Source organism: Phascolarctos cinereus, unplaced genomic scaffold (assembly GCF_003287225.1).
Source record: "Phascolarctos cinereus isolate Bilbo 61053 unplaced genomic scaffold, phaCin_HiC Scaffold_1;HRSCAF=81, whole genome shotgun sequence".
In the NCBI taxonomy this organism is placed as follows: Eukaryota; Metazoa; Chordata; class Mammalia; order Diprotodontia; family Phascolarctidae; genus Phascolarctos; species Phascolarctos cinereus.
Window position 1 is genome coordinate 27544020 of NW_027555514.1, and position 9681 is coordinate 27553700.

Consider the following 9681-nt stretch of genomic DNA (forward strand, 5'->3'; position numbering starts at 1 on the left):
GTATCAACACCATATTTGTATCATAAAAAGAATTTGGTAAGACTCCTTCTTCACCTATTTTCCCAAATAGTCTATATAGTATTGGAATTAATTGTTCTTTAAATGTTTGATAGAATTCAATGTAAATCCATCTGGCCCTGGAGATTTTTTCCTAGGGAGTTCATCAATGGCTTGTTCAATTTCTTTTTCTGAGATGGGGTTATTTAAGTATTTTACTTCCTCTTCGGTTAATCTGGGCAATTTATATTTTTGTAAATATGTATCCATTTCACTAAGATTGTCAAATTTGTTGGCATATAGTTGGGCAAAATAATTCCTAATTATTGTTTTAATTTCCTCTTCCTTGGTGGTAGCTTCCCCTTTTCATTCTTGATACTAGTAATTTGGTTTTCTTCTTTCTTTTTTTAATTAAATTAACCAAAGGCTTATCTATTTTATTGTTTTTTCATAAAACCAGCTCTTAGTTTTATTTATTAGTTCAATAGTTTTCTTAATTTCAATTTTATTAATTTTTCCTTTGGTTTTCAATATTTCTAATTTGGTGTTTAGTTGAGGATTTTTAATTTGTTCTTTTTCTAGTTTTTTTAGTTGTATGCCCAATTCATTAATCTCCTCTTTTTCTATTTTATTTATGTAAGCATTTAGAGATATAAAACTTCCCCTAAGAACTGCTTTCTGCATCCCATAGGTTTTGGTATGTTGTCTCATTATTGTCATTCTCTTGAATGAAATTATTGATTGTTTCTATGATTTGTTGTTTGACCCAATCATTTTTTAGGATTAGATTATTTAGTTTCCAATTATTTTTTAGTCTATCTTTCCATGGCCCTTTATTACATATAATTTTTATTGCATCATGATCTGAAAAGGATGCATTTAATATTTCTGCCTTTCTGCATTGGATTGTGAGGTTTTTATGCCCTAGTACATGGTCAGTTTTTGTGTATGTGCCATGTACTGCAGAAAAAAGTATATTCCTTTCTATCCCCATTCAGTTTTCTCCAGAGGTCTATCATACCTAACTTTTCTAATGTTCTATTCACCTCCTTAACTTCTTTCTTGTTTATTTTGTGGTTAGACTTATCTAGTGCCGAGGGGGAGGTTCAGGTCCCCCACTAGTATAGTTTTGCTGTCTATTTCTTCCTGTAACTCCCTGAACTTCTCCTGTAAGAATTTGGATGCTATACCATTTGGTGCATATATGTTTAGTAATGATATTACTTCATTGTCTATGGTGCCTTTTAGCAGGATGTAGTTTCCTTCCTTATCTCTTTTGATTAGATCTATTTTTGCTTTTGCTTTGTCTGAGATCAGGATTGCTACCCCTGCTTTTTTCACTTCAGCTGACGCATAATATATTCTGCTCCAGCCTTTTACCTTTACCCTGTATGTGTCACTCTTTTTCAAATGTGTTTCCTGTAAACAACATATTGTAGGATTATGGTTTTTAATCCATTCTGCAATCCATTTCTGTTTTATGGGAGAGTTCATCCCATTCACATTCACAGTTATGATTACTATCTGTGTCTTTTTCTCCATCCTTTTTCCCCCCCTATTTATGCTTTTCTTTCTCCTTTTTCCTTTCCCCCTTCACTAGTGTTTTGCTTTTGACCACTGCCCCTTCAGTCCCTTCCCCTTTTATTATCCCTTTCCCTTTTCTTCCCCTTTAGTCTTACTGCTTTTCCCTCCCTTCTTTCCCCCTGCCCTTTTCTTTCCCCTTTTCCCTCCTACTGCCTATAGGGCAAGTTAGATTTCTATACCTAACTGATTATATTATGCCCTTCTTGAGCCAAATCTGATGAGAGTAAGGTTCAAACAATGCTCCCTCACTCCCTTCTTTCCCTCTGCTGTAATAGGATTTTGTGTCTTTTCCTGTAATGTAATTTACCCTTGTCTGCCTCCTCCTTTCTCAGTACATTTTCTAAGATCAGATTGATCCACTTATTTGGATCCATTTAACCCACTTGATTAGATTTTTTTTTATCATTACATCAAAGTCAACTAATATCCACCCTCTTTATGTATACTCCTTTAACAAGGTGTAATAACAATACAGTTCTCAAGTTGCAAGTATATTCCCTTGTAGGGGTTTAAACAGCCCCCCCTTATTAACAACATATTGTATCCTTCTGTCCCATTTACCTTTTTAAGTCCTTCTTGAGTCCTGTACTTGAAGATCAAATTTTTTGTTGAGCTCTGGTCTTTTTATCAGGAAAGTTTGGAAGTCTCCTATTTTGTTGAATATCCACCTCCTCCCTTGAAAAATGATGCTCATTTTTGCTGGGTAATTGATCCTTGGCTGCATTCCAAGCTCCTTTGCCTTAGGAATATCATGTTCCATGCCCTGTGGTCTTTTAATGTAGAAGCTGCAAGGTCCTGTGTAATCCTGACTGTGGTTCCATGATATTTAAATTGTTTCTTTCTGGCTGCTTGCAGCACCTTCTCTTTCATCTGGTAATTTTGGAATTTTGCTATTATATTCCTTGGCGTTGTCAATTTGGGATCTCTTTCAGGTGGTGATGGTGGATTCTTTCTATGGTTATTTTCCCTTCTGGTTCTAGGACTTCTGGGCAGTTTTCCTTTATGATTTCCTGAAAGATACTGTCCAGGCTCTTTTTTTCATCATGATTTTCAGGTAGTCCAATAATTTTTAAATTGTCTCTCCTGAGTCGATTTTCCAGGTCGGTTGTTTTACTGATGAGGTATTTTACATTTTCATCTATTTTTTCATTTTTTTTTGTTCTGTTTGACTGATTCTTGCTCTCTCATAGAGACATTAGTTTCCATTTGTCCAATTCTAGTTTTTAACAGATTGTTTTCTTCTGTTAGTTTTTGTACTTCCTTCTTCAATGGCCAATTGTGTTTTTTAGGGACTTGTTTCTTCAGTATACTCTTCTGTTAGTTTTTGTCCTTCCTTCTTCAATTGGCCAATTGTGTTTTTTAGGGACTTGTTTTTTCAGTGTATTTTTTTTCCAATTGGCCAATTGTATTTTTGAAGGACTCTTCTACCTCTCTCATTTGACTATTAAAATCCTTCTTGAGCTCGTCTAAGAAGGCTTTTTGGGCTTCAGACCATTTCATATTCCCTTTTGTTGTTGCAGAGGTGGGTTTGTTGACAATGTTGTGCTCTTCAGAATTTCTATCTTGATCTTCACTCTTCTCATAATATGAATCTATGGTACGTTTCTTTTTACTCATGATGTGTCCTTATTCCCTGGCCTTTAAAGAGCTGTTCTGCTGGGGAACAGAGGGCACTGACCCAAGCTTCTTGTATTGGGAGCCTAGGTTCTGGTCACTGGCTTTGTGTGCTGGGGCCTCTTATGTTGGCAGTTGGAGGCTGTAGGTTTCTGGCAGCTTACCTCATGTTGGGCTGGAATCAGCAAGGCTGGAACTTTCAGGCAATTCTAGGTTGCCTGCTTTTCCTTTCCTCTAGCTTTCTTCAGCTCCTTTTAGATGGGTGTTGCAGGGTGTATATCTGCCTTGGGCCCCCTGCAGTGTTGTCTCCCTCATTTCTGCTAATGTACTGGGAGATTCCTTTGTGGATAGAGTGCCGAGGCACCTGGTGGTTTCCTGAGCTGGTTTTCACCAGTTCCCCCCACCCTCACTGAGGCACTCGGTTGTCCAGGTATTGGTGTTTGCCTGCTCTACCACCTGGGCTTCAGGATTTCTTCACAATTGGAGGCTGCAAGGCTCTGATAGCTCACCTGTTATTGGGTTGGAATCAGCAAGGCCCCGGGGCTTTAGGAAGCCTTTAGCTTGTTTTCTTCTTCTCCTTTCAGATTAATGCTGCAGGGTACTTATCTGCCTGGGGCCCCTTGTAGTTCTGCCTCCCTTATTTTTGCTGAGGCACTGGCAGACCCATTTGCTGGGCTGCTGCACTGCTGCTCCCCATCTTTCTTCTAGTTCAGGTGTTCCAGGTTTTTTTCCTGGGGTGATATTTTCTGGGTTTTCAGAGGTTGATAGGGGGAGTGAGGGTGACTACCTTTTCACTCTGCCATCTTGGCTCCCAGAAATGGAAGTCCTTGTAAGAGTCTTCTGCACATAGCAGTCACCTACATGTTTGTTGGAATTTGATTTCGAGGATGCATTTATGTGGGAGATAGGTTTTGTGGATGATGAAGACACTCAAAGCATTTCCAAGTTCTGTGGGGATGCAGCAGGACCATCAGTGCCACTGGGCCCAACCTGGCAGCCACAAGTGTCTGCACCACTGTCTCTCCTCATGCCCCACCTTTTCTGTACTTCTAGCCTCACGTAGGAGAGAATCAGCCATCCAGGCAGATTGGGCCTAGGCTCACACTGGGCCCATTCAGGGGCAGAGGGGAGTAGCTGAACATCCAGCCAGAAATTAGCCATTTCAACATCATGAATTTTGGGGTCACAATGGGCTCCATTCACAGGCGGCCTCACCCGGAAGCTCAGGGGTGGGGGTGACTGTGTGAACAACTGTTAAGCGGCTTTTGGCGCCTGCTGGCTTGGTTTTCATTAGTTTTTCCTGTGTTTGTATTTCTGTGCTTCCTGAGGTCTTTGAACAAGGAGCAAAGGTTTAAGAAGAAATCTCACAGTTCCAGCTCTGGGAGTGAGGAGTCAAAGGCAGAAAAACAAACTCCAGATTCAGGTTGGTTTGTTTGGTTTTATGTGTATATGGCTTAGATGCTAGAAAACATTTTCCCAAATCCTCTGGCTTCTCCAAAATGAATATTAAATATTCTACATCTGTCCATGGGCATGTGATCATCATGTTTCTTTGGAATGGAATTCAAATCCCATTTACTTCTTCACCATTTACTAGCTGTATGACCTGGGGAAAGTCATTAAACCTCTCTCTCAGCCTCACTTTCTTGCACTATAAAATGGGATTAAAATACCAGCTGTAATTCTCTCATTGGCTTGTTGTGAGAATCAAATGAAATAATGCCTGTAAAAACATTCTTTTTTAGTTTTAAACTTTAAAAAAATTAGAACAGCTTTTTTGTATCATGTACATAAATTATAAACACACACACATACACTCATCACTGTGGGAGCCTTCTCCAGGGAGCAGAGAGTAGAAATAAAATTTATATCTAATTAAGAAAGTTGAAGGTTGAAGAGAAGTCCCTCAAAGTCTGAGGATTACTGTCCCTCCAAATATCCTTGACAACATCTCCAAGGCTCTCTTTTGTGAACATGTGGTATTTTAGGCCAGGCTCCACTGTAGCAAACGCTGTGTCGGATGTATCCAACTTCTCCATCACTTGCCTAAGAGTGACGAGGGAAGCCTTGCTCTCTTCTTTCAGAATCATAGCTTCTTGCAAAGATCTCAGTGCACCTTCTGAAGCAAAACCAATGACCAGAGCATCACATTGAACAAATATTCCTGGAGGGTCCACGTGAAACAGCTGTGGGCCTTTCTCCTTGCCTCCTCCAAATAGCAGCACCACTCCAAACGATGAGCCCTGGCACTCTGACAATAGCTATCTGCTTGCCTTTCTCAAATTGCAAAGCCAGCTTGGACATGGCTCAGGTTATATCGCCCACTCTCATGGCCCCATTATACGTGAGCCAGTGGTTCCATGTATCCACTCTGGCTTTATCAAAGTCTGTTTGCATCAGCCATTAACCTGCTCATGGCACAACTTAAATGAGCATTGATTCTAAAAAGGGCAGCTAGGTGACTCAGTGAGTAGTGCAAGCTTGGAGTCAGGAAGACTCATTTTTCTTGAGTTCAAATCTGGCCTTGGACACTTAGTAGCGGTGTGACCCTGGGCAAGTCATTTCACCCTGTTTGCTTCAGTTTCCTCATCTGTAAAATGAGCTGGAGAAGGAAATAGCAAACCACTCTGTTCTCTTTGCCAAGAAAACCACAAATGGGGTTATGAAGAGTCTGGCATGACTGAACAACAACCGATACTTATAATTTTCTCAATGTTGCTGGGAAGTGGGGAGGTGATTTAGTTGTCTACACCTGAGCGTACACCATCTAGCATCTAGATCCCATGATTATGGAGCCAAGTTTGACAGCTTTCATGGCATATTCCACTTGGAGTGGGGGGCATCTCCAGTTATCTTGATCTATATCATGCTACTGGACCCAGATGGATCCAGAGGAGAAAGTGAGGCTGGTGCCCTTGCACAGCCCTCCCTCACTTAAATCCAATCCACTTGCAAGTCATGGCATCATCTTCCTGATGTTGTGATCCTCTTCCAGAGTGAAGGACAGACCACAACAATGACAACAACCATTTGGAGTCATCTTCTCTCAGTAGAGTGTTCACACTCCAGCTGCGTGGGGAACAGTGAGGGCAAGAATTGGTGACTACACTGTGACTCTAAGGTCCAGTGGACGTTCACCAGCCCCACCCAAGAGGAGTCTATAAAGTGTCTTGTAAAGCAGATTGTTTTCTACAGATAATCACAGACACATGTAGAATTTCAAAGTTTACGAAGCATTTTACATAAGTTACCTAATTTGATCCTTAAAACTGCTGCATGAGGTAGGTGTAATAGATATTATTAGCACCATTTTACAGCTGAGGAAATATAGACTCAGAGGTTAAGTAATTTGCTCAGCGTAACACAGGCTGGCAGTTGTCTGTGATGGAATGTCAGCTTTACTTTGAGACGCATAGCACAGTGATGGTAGGCAGCCCCCCCCCCATCACCATCCATGGGCACAAGACTGGAAAGAGGACAGCAGGATCACGTTGATGGCAGATGCCTAATTTGGGGGATAAACCTGGGGTTTATCTGAATGGGGGTTATGGGTGAAGGATCATTCACTCCATGTCAACCACTCAGTGAAAAAGTTGCTTCCAACAGAGACAGTTTGAAAGCAATAGCCACTGGTTTTGCATTCTGGGAACTCTTCCATAAGCTCCTTGTGGGCAGGGATTGCTTCATTTTTGTTTTTGAATCTCTAGGACCTTGTATGAAGCCCAGCACATAGTAGGTGCTTAATAAATACTTGGTGATAGATTCTTTGCTCATAGGATCACAGATCCGGAGCTGGAAGGGACATAGAAGCCATCTAGAACAGCTCTATGTTTTTATAGATGAAGAAGCTGAGGCTTAGAGAGGTTAAGTGATTTGTCCAAGGTCATGTGAGTAACTAGGTGGCAGAAGAAGTATTTTAGCCCACTTCCTTTGACTCCTGGTGCTATTTCTACAATACTATTGTATTGCCATTTTCTGATCATGCTACCTCTGTCTCCTCTCACTGATGCCCCTGAATGGACAATGTATCCATTTGGATTGATTCATACCAAGGACAAGCACTACACAACTCCCCAGGAGACTTTTCCATGGGTCTGTGTCAATCCTTCTGCCTGCTAACAGATCAGTTCCTCAGAAAGTCAGACTCCATTTCCTTTCAAAGTGTTAAATTGGGAGTAGCATGAGGCAGACAGGGCTTTGCCCTGACACTGACATGGCAGGTCATTTCCTTCCCAAGTGGGCGTGTATCCATGCTTCTTCCCCAAATCAACCATAGTCCCATAGTCCTTGAACTTTCCCTTATAATCTTCCTTAAAGGTGTGGGTAACCACTTCCCCTTTTTTAGCAGACATCCACTCTCTTTCAGCAGGAGGTTGCGCACATTGCTATATCCCTTCCTCCAATCAGATTGTCCTTCCTGTGAGTGAACCAACCTGTAACTGACTTTGTACCATCCTTAACTATCCTATACAGCATTACATAGCTCTAAAAAACCCCTGTTCATTAGCCTTCCCTATCCAACCCACCACAAGTTGGATTTGCTATAGATAGAGGATGACCTACTTACAATTCTGGTTGAGTACTCTGCTTACCAAGAAACTCTTGCCGGGTATCCTAATGATTATTTTTCTCCCTTTAGTATACAAAGAGGGATTTCATGAAAACAACACTGGATGGGGAATCAGGAGACAGATTCTCATTCTGGCTTTGCCACAAATTCACTGTGTCATCCTGGGTAAATTATCTCCCTTTTCTGGGTCCAAGTTTCCTCATTTATAAAATGGAGTGAACTGAAATGATCTCCAAGTTTCTTCCAGCTCTGATTTTTGTGACTTCACCTTTCTGTTGCCCCTTGTCTGAGAGCAGATGAGGCATTTTGGTATAAAGAAAGGTCTTTGATAATCCATTAAGTCCCATTGAAATGCGAGATGGTGTTTCTTCCTACAGAGAAAGCGCTGGGTCAGGTATCAAGAGATCAGAGTTTTAGTCCCCACCCTTCTACTGACTAATTATGTAACCTTGAGGAAGTCACTCCATTTCTCTAGAACCCAGTTTCTTCATCAGTAAAATTGGGAGGACTGATTTAAATAGCTTCTTACAGGACTTCTAAACCTAATGGTCTGTGATTATATTCTCAGAGGACAAATGAGCATTGAGATGATGGCATTAGTGGTGACCAGCTCTTTGCTGTGTTTGAAGACTGTGAAGCCTCAGGAAGAAAGACATATTCATTGATAGAATCATTGATATAGAACTGAAAGCAACTTCAGAAATCATTCAATATAACTTAGATGAGTAAAATGAGGCCCAGAGAGGTTAAGTCCCTTTGCCCAGGTCACACAGGACCAGGATGTGAATCCAGATACATCGATTCCAGAATCAGTACTCAGAGTCAAAGACTGGATTCAAATTCTGGCTCTGACACCACCTGTGTGACCTTGGACAAACAACTTCTCTGGCCCTCCATTTCCTCACCTGTAAAATGAGGGAGTTGCACTTGTTGGCCTCTGAGATCCCTTTCAGCTCCCTGTCTTTGATTCTAAGTGTCTGAGGTGGGTCTGTAGTATGCCACGCTTCTCAGTTGGCCATGTGGGTGTTGTCCACCAGTGTCCTTCCTTCTGATTTATTCTGTATTACTTTCGCATCGTTCACATTGCAATCTCAACAGATTGATTTCATCTCATTTCCCTAACCTCCCCTGAGTCCCCCTGCTTTTTCACCATCCATCATCTTTACAATCCCTGGATGACAAATGTTTAAACAATGAATGGATGTTAGCATTCACAGGTGTTATGCTGCAAGAGGCGTGCTAAGGACATCGGGTTATTCACAGGAGGCTTTGGTGAGACTCTGCAGTTCCTCAAGTGGACTTGGGAGGGGGGAGGCATTATGGTCAGTGAAGGTGCTGAATAGGCTTATCTGTCATGATAGCCATCACAGACCCTTGTCACCTGCTGTTTATAAAGTTGTGGAACTAAATCAATACGGAAATAAATGAATCCTATTATTCTTTACCTGTGCACTTTGCCTCACTTTAACAGTTATTTTTCCCTATTGGAGTCACCTTCAGAATTTCAAAAGATCCATGATTTCATTGACATGGTTATTGTCTCCACTGATAAAAATCTCAGCCTATGATATAAGAGCATTTTGTTTGTTTGTTTTCTGAGGTGCCGTAACTTGGTGGTCGACTTTCTGGTTAGTATTGAACTTTTTGCACTTAGCTAAGTCTGTTCCTCACTCAGTCGGTGGATGACTTGGCTTTGGGCCTGCCTGCAAAGATGGGAGCCATTGCAGTGAGAAGTCTGTTGGCAGACCTTTTAAGAACCTGGGGTCACCTTCAGGCCACAGGAAGCACTGGGAGCAAGTTTTAGGAAGGAGCTATAGTCAAAGACTCATAAACTTTAGAATTGGAACGAATGTTGAAGATTACTTACTCCCAGGATTCCCAACCTATGGGCCAAGGACCCTGGGTGGAGCTCAAAT

General features: G+C 41.4%; 1 pseudogene; it reads right to left on the bottom strand.

Moving 5' to 3' along the window:
- Positions 1-5066: 5066 nt before the first annotated feature.
- On the bottom strand, positions 5067-8840 carry LOC110213002 (proteasome subunit alpha type-5 pseudogene; annotated as a pseudogene).
- Positions 8841-9681: the final 841 nt, after the last annotated feature.